Genomic DNA, 13,596 nt, shown 5'->3' with positions numbered 1-13,596 from the left:
ACACTGTTCTAGTTACAGCCCTTGAGCTCCGTGGTGGCACTCCTCAGAACAATGACTCATCTGTGACATAACTGAGAAGGATGACAAAAGTTGCCTCCACTGATTAGAGAAAAGAATGTACTTAGTTAACACATCTTCCTCAGAAAAGGGCATTTCCCCCAATAAAATGCGAGACATTTGGGCCTGAGAAGTTCACTGGTGTATCACTGCTGTGTAGTTTTCCATTAGTAAAGGTTTTATTTTATTATAATGTACAGATTCGTTAAATCATATACAAATAGCTTTACTATAAAATCCCAACAAATTGGTTACACATTACTCATCGGATTTGTAGAGGCCAATTTAGAAGTTTTCTAGTCCCCTAAATTCACTGTTCTTAAAGGATACAAACAGAAAATAGGATGTTTTTTATTTCAAGTTACAAATGAAGAGGTACTGTTATTACAGTTCAGCATGCAAAAAGGGAAATTGTACCTGTCTGTACAAAGTCTTTCTTATGCTATATTGATCCTGCAGCACCATTGCAATACTTTTAATTCGTAAAATGTTCAGTTAAAGTCTCCAAGGATTTTCTTTTTAAGAGGGTGAAGGTTTAACTTTGTTCTAACAACCAAGATGGAGATGAAAATAACAAGAATTGTTCTTCTCCTTCAGTCCAACTTAAAATGGTCCCTTCTGTCTTTCTCATCACCTTCAGATCACTTCTTTCAAAGGAGGGTAGTAAGTGGGAGAATTGTTCGCCAAGCTACTGCTCATTTGGTAGTGAGGCTGATGTTAGAATCCCAAAGGAACTGTTTCCCAGAATCCGATTAATGTAAAGATATCCTTAAATAGGCAGAGAGGTGCTAGATTTCAGAAACAAAAATACAACCTAAATCCCTGACATAAAACAGTAGCTTCATTCTGGTTTTAAAGGAATGCCTATACATTTTCAAAAAGCTTTTTTCAAGGTAAATAATGCTTTTTGACTTCTGGTCAAGATGGCGACATGGGCAAACACAGCTTGCCTATTTGCACAACCACATTAAAGTTACAACTAAAATATAGAACAACCATCACTCAGAACCATGAGAAATTGAGTTGAATGGAAGCCTGACAACTACTGAATTAAAGAAACCACATCTATCAAGACTGATAGGAGGGGCACAGATGCAGAACAGGGTGGTCCCGTGGGTTTTTACCCATGTGTGGTGGGTAAAAACTCAGGAGACCTATCTCAGGAGTGAGAAGTCCCAGATCCACAGCAGGCCCCCCAGACTAGGGTTCCAGTGACAGGAAGATAATTCCCCACAACTTCTGGCTATACAAACTAGCAGGGATTTAGTCAGTGGAAGAAACTTCTGGAGCACCAAGTAGTTCCTCTTAAAGAACCTACACACAGACTCACATACTCAGATTCATTCCCCCTGAGCTCCAGCACCTGGGTAGCAGCTTGAAAGATACCAGTGGCACACAGGGAGGAACTGAAGAGTCTGGCATCAAGGTCAGCAGAGGCCATTGTCCCTTTTCTAAACCCTCTCCCCACAGAGCTGGCAAGCTGGTGACATATCTGAGACTCTGTCAACCAGGCTAACACTGTTTGACCTGCCTTAAAGATCCCCAGAGACTCAGCCCCACCCAACTTGCTGCCCACTCAAGGTGCTTTTCCATATGAATGGCTGGCTTTGACTTGTGCTGCACAACTTCCCAAATCCTCTCAAACAAGCAACAAGTGGCCTCAGTGAGCACCTGGCACTAGCAGCAGCCAGCCTAGATTCACAGCCTGGTTTTGCCTGGGAATCTCTAAGCCCAGCACAAGTAGCAGCCTCCTCAGATTGCTTTATAGCTCAGGCAGGGGGACCCCAAGCAAAACGCAGGCAGGGGCTGAACTTGGCTTGAACCACCCAGGAAACCCCAGGGCCAGCACATTCAATGGTGAGCTACAGACCATGTTGGAACACCACCACCCTTGCTCTGCGTGGCTGATCCTCCATGGAGGGTGGAGGATGGTGATCAGCGGTCACAGTCAGTCCTTGCAGCTGGCTGGCCTGGGTAAATTCCTCCCATTGGTCTGCCAACAGCAACCAAAGCTCAACTACAAGAGGACAGTGTAATCAGCCCATACCACACGAAGGGCGCACCTTGAGTACCCAGATTGGGTGATAGGGGAGGCTGAGCCACTGGACCCTACAGGGAAGCTACTACATTAGGCCATATTACCAAGACACGGAATCAAAGCAGCTCTACCTAATACATAGAAACAAATACAGGGAGGCTGCCAAAACGAGGAGAAAAAAATATGGCCCAAATGAAAGAACAGATCAAAACTCCAGAAAAAGAGCTAAGCAAGATGAAGGTAAGTAATCTGTCAGATGCAGAGTTGAAAACAATAGTTATAAGGATGGTCAGGGAGCTTAGTGAGGACCTCAGCAGCACAAAAAAGATCTAGTCAGAAATGAAGGGTACGCTAATTGAAACAAACAACAGTTTATAGGAAAACAACAGTAGAGAGGATGAAGCCAAGAACCAAATCAATGATTTGGAACATAAGGAAGCAGGAAACAATCAATCAGAACAAGAAGAAAAAAGAATCCAAAAAAATGAGGATAGTATAAGCAGCCTCCAGGACAACTTCAAGAGGTCCAACATTTGCATCATAGGGGTGTCAGAAGAATTGCAAATCCATTTGAAAAAAATAATGAAAGAAAACTTTCCTAATTTGATGAAGGAAATAGACATGCAAGTCCAGGAAGCACAGAGAATCCCAAACAAGTTGGATGCAAAGAGGCCCACTCTGAGACACATCATAATTAAAAACTGAAAGGGTAAAGATAAAGAGAGACTCTTAAAAGCAGCAAGAAAAAATAAGTTAGTTACCTACAGGGGAGTTCCCATAAGACTGTCAGCTGATTTCTCAAAAAAAACTTTGCAGGCAAGAAGGGATTGGCAAGAAATATCCAAAGTCATGAAAAGCAGGGACCTATAGCCAAGATTTCTCTACCCAGCAAAGCTATCATTTAGAATAGAAAAGCAGATAAAGAGCTTTCCAGGGAAAAAAAAACTAGAGGAGTTCATCACTGCAAAACAGTTATTAAATAAAATGTTAAAGGGACTCATTTAAGAAAAAGAAGATCAAAACTATGAACAATAAAATGTCAATAAATATATATCTATTGACAATTGAATCTAAAAAACAAACTAAGCAAACAAGAAGAACAGAGATAGCCCTGGCTGGTGTAGCTCAGTGGATTGAGTGCGGCGGGCCTGTGAACAAAAGGATCATGTTTCAATTTCCAGTCAGGGCACATGCCTGGGTTGCAGGCCAGTTCCTGGCAGGGGGCGCATAAGAGGCAACCATACACTGATATTTCTCTCCCTCTCTCCTTCCTTTCCCCTCTAAAGATAAGGAAATAATAATAATAAATCTTTTTTAGAAAGAACAGAAATAGAATCATGGATGCAGAGAGTGTTTTGATAACCACCAGATGGCAGGGGGTGGGGGAATGGGTGAAGAGGTGAGGGGATTAAGAAGTACAAATAGATAGTCACAGAATAGCCATGGGGATGTAAAGTACAGTGTAGGAAATGGAGCAGGTGAAGAACTTACACCCATGACATGTGCACATGAGCATGGGTGGGGGGCTTGCCTGAGGGAGTGGGGGTGCTGGGTGGAGGGGGGTAAAGGGGGAAAAAGCAGAACAACTATAACAGCATAATCAGTGAAATATAATTTTAAAAAATTGGGGGATTTTCCCAAAACAAAAACAAATAATGCCTTCTTGCCACCTGACACACTTGGTGCCTGGAAGCAGCCCACCTTCACAGTGCTACGCATTTTCTTAATGAAGGGCCCTGCAAACATTTGACCAACTTTTATGTTGTTGCATTCTCAGTATGTTTATGTAGGAACATGGATTTTAACACTGGAGGCAGTTCTTAGAGCTAGCCAGATAGAAATGAAATAATGACCAGGTAGATTACTAACTGTGGTAGTAACTCTGCAACCTCTTCTGGTGAAACATTGGCCCTACACTGAAACAAGTTCAAAATTAAGAGGTCATCTATTCTACTCATGTTTCCCATTACCTGCGACAGGAGGCATAAGGAATAAAAATAGACCGTTAAGGAGTTGGTTAACACTCCCTCAACCTAACAGATGCACACCACAGACCGCTAGCTAAAAAAACCCAGCACAATCAGTCACTGCAAACACTTGCATTCCAAAGCAAATGTTGGGCTCTGGATATGAAGACTTTCTAGTCGTTCAATCTATAGCTCTATCCTTTCCTCAAAGTATAGGCCCTGCTTCTCTCATTAGCCCTTCTCTCTTTATTAAAATAGAGCACAATAAACTCGGATACTGACTGGAGTCTCTACTGTACATTCCAAACTGGAAAATTTGGACCTGCCCATTTCCAAGTGCACAGTGTCACGCAGACAGCCTTGCAAAGTGGCAGGGCCCAGACCGAGTGTTAATAGCATGAATAACAAACCAAATCTCCTCTCTTCTTCCTGCAAAAACTCTACACTTTTGGCTTTAAAAAAAATTAATGCCTATGATATAATTATTACTTTCTGCTGTCTTTTAGAACAACTTCCATCTGTTAAAAGATAAAAAGAACCTTTTAACTGGAAACGACCATAACATATACAGAATCCGCTCCAAAAAAAGTTTGTACAGAAATTAAATATATTAGATGTTAAAATCTGGCAAAACCCTGGAGCTCTCCCAAAGTAACGGAGAGTACCACACACGTCGGTTTGGTGGCAGTCCTTGGAGATGTCTTAGACAGAACTTAACCTAGAAATAAAAACCCTCCACACATTCTCAGCCCAAGTTATTTTAGAAGAAAAACAACAGGGGCACGAGATGATGTACCTTAAGTTGGTGGCATATACAAGATTATTTTCTGAGACTTGAGGTAGAAGAGTCAAATCACTGAAATAAGAAAATACCGAGAAAACATAAAAGCTCATTCATTTCAGAATGTTGGAGGGGGGAAAAAGAGCCCTAACTTTTTAGACATGTACACACAATTTAAATTAAAAGAGCAAATGGGCTTTGAACCATTATGGTTCCCCAAGAAAAGAAGTTTGAAAGTGCAAAAATTACACCTTAAAAGGTTCCCCCTTCACCTCAGCAAATAAAGAACACCCAAAAACATGTTTGATTAATAACACAGGGGAGGATTAGAAATCCCACCATCTCATCCCTCATCATCAGGGCTCGGCTTCAAACCTGGACATTTCTGAGTGAGACATTTTGCAAAACAATATTAAACAAGGTTGCTGGGTCCAAGTTACATATTCTCTTAAAAAAGTCACAGGACAGCTGCCCAATTTTAGAAGAAACCTCTAACGTAGGGGTTAGTGTACATACGCCAGGGCCAGAGGCTGTCGAACCATCTGAACACAGCTGCCAAGACCAAGTCCTTGGAAGCACGTTCTCTGGAGTTTATGAAACATCCTTTCTCTGTGCTCCAATGTCAAGCAATATCCAATAGCATCTTCTGTTTCTTGAATTCATTTCTGGAGCTAGCATCCATCCCTTGCACATTCTTCCCGTGGTACTTTGCAATCCTCATCACCATGTGTATAATAACTTCTTCAAGGAAGGTTACCTTTCCCCTCTTGACATGCACCTGTCTCTCTCCAGAAAAAACCCACCCGCTGTATTATGTCTGGACATTCGCCATCTGGGCTCTCTGACAGTTGCTCCGTATGGGAAAGTAAGGCATGACACTCAGACATGGCCACAACGGGCTCAGATGGCCTCTCTGGGTCATGTCAGCCTTTCCGATTTTTCCCTGATGTTTGAAAAGGAGCCTTAAAATGTAAAAGGTTAGGGGTCATCCGAATTACAGGAAGAGTTCCACAGTTTGACACACTCTCCTTCATCTGCACTGGATTCCCACTCATCGTCCTCCCCAGAACTACTACATCCAGGAGACACTGGGAGGCTTCCAGTCGGGAGAGAATTCTCTAGTTCAGGCTTGTCAGGCAAATCCTTCTCTGAGTTGGAAGGGTCTGCGGGAACACTCTGGCAGTCGTGGGAATCGCTGCTGTAAAGTTCAGGGGATTATAAGGATCTACACTGTAGAAAGAGTTCCAGAGGAGAAGCCCTTCAGAGTCTCATTCAAGGTCTGATTGATGGAGCAGCAATCACTGTCAAAACCATCATCCCCAGCTTCCTCCTCCCAGCCCTGGCCTCCAGAATCGGAACTTGTTTTGAGGTCCCTGGGTGCACCCCCAAAATGTAATGTATCAGTGTGTTGCTACGGGCTGGCAGACATGGGAAGGTCACCCCCTAACGCATGAGGGGTCAACTGCCCTTAACTCGGTCCTCCCCAGCCACTCTTCCCATAGGTTCCTCACAAAATGGGTGGCTTTCTTAAGAGCCCTGTTTTTTTGAAGCAAGAGGAGTCGCTTTAGTTGATTCTACTTTTTCTTCATGGGTTCCTGGGCGGGTCCGGGAATGGCTCCAGCAGGGGAACGCACTGTGTCCGACTACCTCTGCAGAGCTGCAGGTGCCATGGCAGAAGGCTGCATTCTTCCTCCAGGCTGTAGTACCCTTGACCTTGGTTGGGGTTGGGTGCCCCTGGCCCCTCGCTTGCCTGATGAAGGAAGTCCCACAGTTTTGTGCAAATATGGTGCATTTCTGGCAGGCCTCCTCTAGAAAGAGGTGGACATCCCTGCCAGGAGGAGCAAGTGAGCCCCACATTCAGTGGTGGGGGTGGAGATGGTCCTCAGGGGCCGGCTGCTCTTTGCGCTTACTACTGTCTGGAGTCCAAGTAGCTCACCACCTCTGACGCTGTTCTGGTAGCTGGGCTCTACCCCAGGAAGGCCATCCGGAAAAGAGGGGTTTAGCAAATAGAGATGGCGGCGCTGAAATGCTCAGCTGCTGAATGTTTCCCAGCCGGGAGGAGTAAGGGCTAAGTGCCCGGTCAGAGGACAGCTGGGCTTGAAGGCCACTCCACACCAGCTCCACTCCCCACAGCTGCTGCTCCAGGAGAAAGGCAGGAGCCGAAGGGCGCGAGGCTCTTCCCGGGCTCCACGTAGCAGTTCTAAATCAGGAGACAGGGCACTGCCAGTGGGCCTCCTGCTCTGGCCAGTCCAGACACCCGGCAGCTGAGTGGGCCGAGGGGTCCAGGCTCAGCCAACGCCGAGATTTCTGCGCCTCTGGGGTGTTGGTTCTTTCCGTGCCCTCAGAGCTCTCGGGGCGCTGTAGCCTCTTCCGAAATCTAGCCCTTCTGGTTGGAATCATCCCACCCAAAGCCAGCGCCAAGTCAGCAGCCTCTGAAGGTCTGGGGAGCTGTGCGAAGCTCTGGGCAAGCAGCTCCATCCTGTAGCTGGTCTGAGCCTCAGGCTGGGACAGGAAATGGTTTTTGGGTCCCCGGGGTGCTCCGCAGCAGGGGCTGTGGAGAACCTGCCAGGGCCTGGTGGGGCGGGCCAAGGGAAGAAAGGCAGCGAGAACAGGGGGCCCGCTGGGGTCACCAGCCATCCCTGCGCCGAGCCCATGCCGGACTCCATCGCCCTGGCCCTTGGTGAATCTAACGAGGTGCGTGGACTGTGTGGCCAGAGAGGCCTACAGGGTCCCACCCTTACCTCCTGGGGGAGGTGGCACCCCAGGCCGGTTGGGGGAAAACTGGTGTGCCACAGGGACACCCATCTGGGCGGGCGGGAGGCGTCCTAAGCCTCTGGAAGACCCTCCACCACGTAGAAGATGCAGAGCCCGCCTCTCACGATCGCAGGGAGACTTTCCAGCAGCGACAGACTGTCACACGGTCCCTGCCAGCCCGCAGCCAAGCAGGTGGCACCATGTGGGGACACACCCATCCCAAAAATGGCTGTGGGGCCCTCGCTGGGCCAACATTAGTAAAAGTTTTATTATTAGCACCACATTAAAAAAAAGTCAATCCCATATAAGAACACTCCTCATTTATATTTATTCTTTTCTCTCTTTGGTGAAGCTCCCTGTTGAGTTTTGGCTCAGATCTTTCATTAGCAATTCTTCTGGGGTCCCGGAGATTTTGCAGGTGGTTAAGCAATTGATGGATACTCCTTAAACTTTTCAGCAAATACAGCTCAGAACACATGCCACGTTTGGTCCCTATCACGCTGAGAACTAGGTCAACCACGCCCTTCTCACGGAATGTGGGAAGGTGGTACATTGATTGGCTACAAGGAGCATGGACGTGGAACCCGCATTTCCGAGTACCAACGCCTTTCCAAACATTTGCTCATTTTATCATAATCTTCTCAAGACTGACTAGACTGCGCCACTGGAAAAGTATCTTAACCATATTCCATCCCCAGTCCTCATAATGCCTGACCATCGTGAATATTTAAAAGACTTTGAGAATGGATGGATGTATCACCTGAACCATTCAAGGGAGATTCAAACTTAGAGGTCAAGACGTCGCTGATAAGTATCCCAGTCTGCACGCATGATCAAGTCTTTGGCTACTAATATGCTTTCCAGGCTCCTAGTAGATCATGACCTTGTTAGAAAAAAGGGAGAGGTTAACACTAGCAGCTCTTCTGGGGACGGGGACAGTAGGAAAAATGGTCTCCGACAAAGAGTGTAAAATGTCCCAGTAGAGAGATCTTAGGAATTATCGACAGGACACAGCATGGTATGGCGTGCAGATAGGGCCAGAAACTCCTCAGGCCCCTCCCAGTGCTGTTCTTCATGAATGCCACTGCCGACTTGGGGCTGCTGTTGTGAGCATTCAGTGAAGAAGAGTGATGGTTAAGTTCATGTGTTGACTGGGCTGGTCTACCGCACCCAGTTGTTTGGCCAAACACCAGTCTAGATGTTGCTGTGAAGTTATTTGTAGGATGCAATTAACATTTAATTCAGTACACCAGGTAAAACAGATGATCCTCCCTGGGTGGGCGGGCCTTGTCTAATCAGTTGAAGGCCTTAAGAGCAAAGACTTCCTGAAGAAGAAGGGATCCTCCTCAAGACTGCGAGATAGAAAACTTGGCCAAGTCCCCAGCCTGCTGGGGAATGCAAACGTAAGTCTGCAACATCAACTCGTACCTGGGTTTCCAGGCTGCTGGTGGGCCACCCTCCAGATTTCAGGCTTGCTAGCGCCTACAATCCATCACATTATTCACTTCTTAAAATAGATCCACCCCTCCAGCCTTCTATCCCTCTGTCCCTTCCCCCTTCTTGCCTTTTTTTTTCTTCCTTCCTTTTTCTTTCTCTCTCCCCCACTGCCCCTCCGTCCTTCACCCCTCTCTTTCTTCCATTGGTTCTATGTCTATGGAGAATATAGTAAGTGAAGCCCTCACACAGTCCCTGACAGAGAACCTTCCCAAACACTCACTCTCTCCCAGCACCCTCCCTGCCTCTAGCCCCGTCATCCTATTAAATACATGAATGCCTGCCTGCAAGACACCCAATGGGGAAAAGACCCAGCAACATTAATGACCGCCCCCAAAGTCACGAGCAGTCGAAATGCTATTAGGACCCAAACCTCCATCTTCTGATTCATCATATGTTCCTTCTGTTCTTCCTGTAACCAACTCACCTTTCCACCTCCAACTTACCCAGATGCTATGCCCATTGAACTAAAGAAATCAGAGTTCCTCTCCGGCAAGAACACAGTACGGTCATTTGGTTCATAATTACACTTTAAAGTTGCATACTGACTTGGGATTTCTCTTCGTTCTGGCAGCAGAGTGTGTTGTGGTGAGACCCCAGCTAGCTCGGCTTGTCACAGCTGTGAAATCTGCCTCTGACAGCCCTGGTCTCTAGCACTTTTTTCTTAATTTTCATGTTCAACCTGATCTGTCTGTGGTCAGTTAGTTTAGTCACAGCAGCCAGCATTAGAAAGATATTCTGATGGCAAAACATTGCCCCTTCTGTACAGTTGGGGGTGGGTGACTCCACGACCACCTAAGTTTCGGTAATTCACCAGGACTCACAGAACCCACTGAAAGCTGTTATAATGACAGCTATGCTTTCTTCCAGCCGAAGGATGCAGGTGAAAGTCAGCCAAGGGAAGAACACAGAGGGCAGAGTCCAGGAATGTTCCCTGTGCACAGTGTGACGCCCTCCCAGTGATGACGTGTGACGTCTGCACGAAGCATGGCCAGCCAGGGAAGCTCACCTGAGCCTCGTGTGGGAGCTTTTACTGGGGCTCCATGGTTGACTGGCAATGTGGCCGAGCCCTCTGGATGTGGAGTGGATACCACGTGGTCCAAAGGCACCCATTAGGAGGACATGTCAAGGCCTAGCAATCGCCTCCCTGCAGTTGGGGACAGTGCCAGACCCCTCTTTGGGTGAGCAGTAAATTTCTTTACTGCCCAGGCCCCAGCGTGTGTGGAGGAGGGCAACTCAACCCTGCGGTATTCCACCACATTCCTAACTCGGACTAGTCCTTTCAAAACAAGAGCTTCTTGTCTCAGATGGAACCAGGAGGGGTCACCCTCCCACTGCTGATACTTAATGACTTGGAGGTCAAGGTGCAGGCCACCCTTGGGCTTCTTCACCAGTACACTCATGCAGGGATTAGCCCCAATTCTGGGCTTAGCCCTGAGTCCTTCCAGCCACGGCGATCAGCCGACTCCTTTCTCTCTACCTGTGGAGCCCCGGGTCATCAGACAGCGGCAACTTCACTGACTGAAAAATGCCTCTTACAGCAACCGCATCCATTGCCACATTTGCGATGTCGGAAGCAATTCACCAAATTTTCGAAACCTACAGATCACTGACATTCAGTGTTGAAACCACTAAGGTTTTACAAATGAAGACTCCAGGACTCCTGGGGGCCAAGCCATGCATCTCCCATTCTGCACGACGTGAGGAGCAGAATCCAAATCCAGATGAAGAGCAGAGCTCCAGGGAGGCCAACTTCAGCCACATCAGAGAAGCCAGAGTGATGACGACCAACTGGGACAGAGGTGGGAGGGAGCACCTGCGGCAGGCAGTGGGTTCAGCCCGACAGGCCACCGGTGCAGCGGGGAATAAGAAAGTACAAGCATGGCAGCCTGGTCCACCCGGAGGGCGGACACCAGGCATCGGTGACAAGGTTCGCCAGCTCTTCCAGCCCCGGGTTAGCTTCTGCCCAGTGCCCACAAGCACACTTCCTGCCCATCTCAGAAATGGGCATCAATACCAGGTCATTTTTCTGGTTCCCTTCCTCTATCTCGCCCCTCACTAAACCCATCCCCAGTCCTGCCCTGGTCGGTCCAGTGAACCTGCTTCGCTGAACAGAACTAAGGTGTAACACAAAAACACCAGCAGGAAATGCCCTTCCCTCTAATAAGGGTTCCGATGATTCCACTCAGGAGACCAGTGGCAGAGACGTGTTTCAGGTTCACAGGTAGTTGTCTAGCCTAGTACCTACCCTGCCCACAGAAGCAGAGACTGGGCAAGCTCAGGACCTTTATGCCTTCCAACGACCCTCCAGGGATCCTATAGACGTAAAACAATATTCCATAAGTAACCTCAGTGCGCCATGTTCTAGAAGCCTGGAGAGGCCTGGGGCGGTGAGCGTCCCTCTGCAGGGAAGGGGCCCTTCCCTCCTCCTCGCTCCCACAGAGCCCCGTTGGAGTGGCCCCACCCTTGTGGCGTTCTGCCGGGCATTACTCTGTGAAGCTTGGGGTGGGGTGGGAGGGGACCTCGCCCTTTCACAGGGCTTAGCAGGTCCGAATGAGATGGCCAGACCCTGCCCATCCCCTCCATCCACCCCCTGCACCAGCCCTGGCTCTGATTCCAGAGCAGCAGGAAACCAGGAAAGCCGCACTCACTTTCCACTGATTTCCAGAGCCCAGAGAGCACGCGGGTGACCGGGGGTGAGCACTGGGAATAAAACGGAAACCATGACAATCTGCAAAGAACAGATTTTCAGGACCAAAGCCTCACCTTCCCAATTACTGACTGGGCCAGCTGCTCGGGGACACCTGTCCCCAGGGGCACCTGTCCCCCGGGGCGCCCTGGCAGCTGAGCTCAGATGAGCCCCATCTCCCCCCTGTTGCTGTGAAGGCAGCAACAACTACCACCCAGAGGCCAGGCGGACATGGCCCTGGGCAGGGAAGTGGTTTACACAGACGATTACCTTTCCAATGCCCCTTATTAATCATCCTAACAAAGACGAGCCCAGGTGGCTGGAATTCCGTTCCAGGTTCCTTTAGTCCAGGACCACGGGCTCCGTCTTCCTTCTCGGGGCCCCTCCCCCAGGGCTCAGGAACAAGGCTAAACCTGGTCATAGACCTGCAGTCCAGAGTTTCACGTCAATCCTGTCACCAGTTTTCTGTGACCCTGAGCCACCTGATTACTTCTAAGATGGGAACAAGCGAGTTTTATAGGGACATTTTAAGGAGGACTGAGCTGACGCGCCGAGAAGCGCCAGGAACACCTGCAGACACAGCAAGCGCTGTTTCTCCGTTTTACCTGAAAGCAGCCGCCTCGACACCGGGCGCTGTGTTGGCTTTTCTGCCCACGATGTTTGTGCTCGGTTCGTGTCTGTATTTAACTAAACACGATATTTAAGACAGCAGAAATAAGAAAACAAGAAGGGAAGAAATTCCACCGCACAGTTTTACGAGGGTTTTTCCTTCAGTCGACTCGTGCAGATGGTGATCACTAGGAGGACCGCCTGTCTGCGCCTGCTGCCGTGTGTGTGCACGTTCTACCTGTAGGAATGGATGGGGAACCCCGTGGACGCGACCAACAAGCGATGCCATGGGGTCACACGCAATCTGCTGCTTGAGGAAGCACCTGTAGCTCTTGGTGCTAGAAGGACATGCAGAGCCAGTGACGGCTGGTCTGTACCTCCCAGGGACTCATCCCTGCCTGCAATAAAACTGCCACATGTCCTGAATGTAAATGCCTGGTTATAGGGAAAGCAGCCGCAGCCACCACTTGAGTGTTTCTTTAAAATCCTCATTCCAGGACCGCACCCTAGACCTGGGAATTGTTTGGAGCAGTGCCTGAAAATGCACTGATTTTAAACACCCAGGTGAGTCTGCCATGCAGGTGAGTTTGAGGTCCTCTGGACTAGAACTCAAGGCTTTGAGTGCAGACCTTGGCTCTGCAGGCTTGGTAACCATTCCCTGTCTTTCCTTGGGTAATTTTCAGGCCCATTTTTTTCCTGGGCCTGTCTGTCTCTGACATATGAAAGGTGAACTAGAATACGGGAATTCCTGCTCATCCCAGGAGCCCTAGAGTTTCCTCGGAGGCTCCAGAAGTTTCTAAGGGGAAAGTGGCAGGGAGAGAGTAGTTTGAGCTCTGGGTTCGCTGCCTCAAGAGTGAATCATGGCACCCTGACCAGGGTGGCTCAGCGGGTTGGGCGTCATTCCGCAGACGGGAAGGTCGTCGGTTTGATTCCCAGTCACCACACAGGCCTGGGTTGGGCCGTGCAAAGGATGGATGTCTCTCACACATCAATGTCCCTCTCTTTCTCTCTCCCTTCCCCTCTCTCTAAAACATAAATAAATCACATCTCTTTTTAGAAGGGTTCATCACGGGGCTGCTAAAAACCTACTTACAACGGCCTGATGTTGGGCAGGGATAACTCGCAGCATCAGCTGGGAGTGCGGGAAGATCACGGCCCCAGAAGCTAAGGTGGCCGTGGTGGGCGTGGTCATAGTAGAAATCACATC

The 13,596-nt window shown here is 48.5% G+C and overlaps 1 pseudogene; it reads right to left on the bottom strand.

Moving 5' to 3' along the window:
* Positions 1-5,346: 5,346 nt before the first annotated feature.
* LOC119064260 (protein phosphatase 1 regulatory subunit 15B-like) lies at positions 5,347-7,497 on the bottom strand (annotated as a pseudogene).
* Between the last annotated feature and the right edge of the window lie 6,099 nt (positions 7,498-13,596).

The sequence above is a fragment of the Artibeus jamaicensis genome, unplaced genomic scaffold, assembly GCF_021234435.1.
Source record: "Artibeus jamaicensis isolate MK-2021 breed Jamaican fruit bat unplaced genomic scaffold, CSHL_Jam_final scaffold_3307, whole genome shotgun sequence".
In the NCBI taxonomy this organism is placed as follows: Eukaryota; Metazoa; Chordata; class Mammalia; order Chiroptera; family Phyllostomidae; genus Artibeus; species Artibeus jamaicensis.
This window is presented reverse-complemented; position numbering and strand designations above follow the sequence as displayed.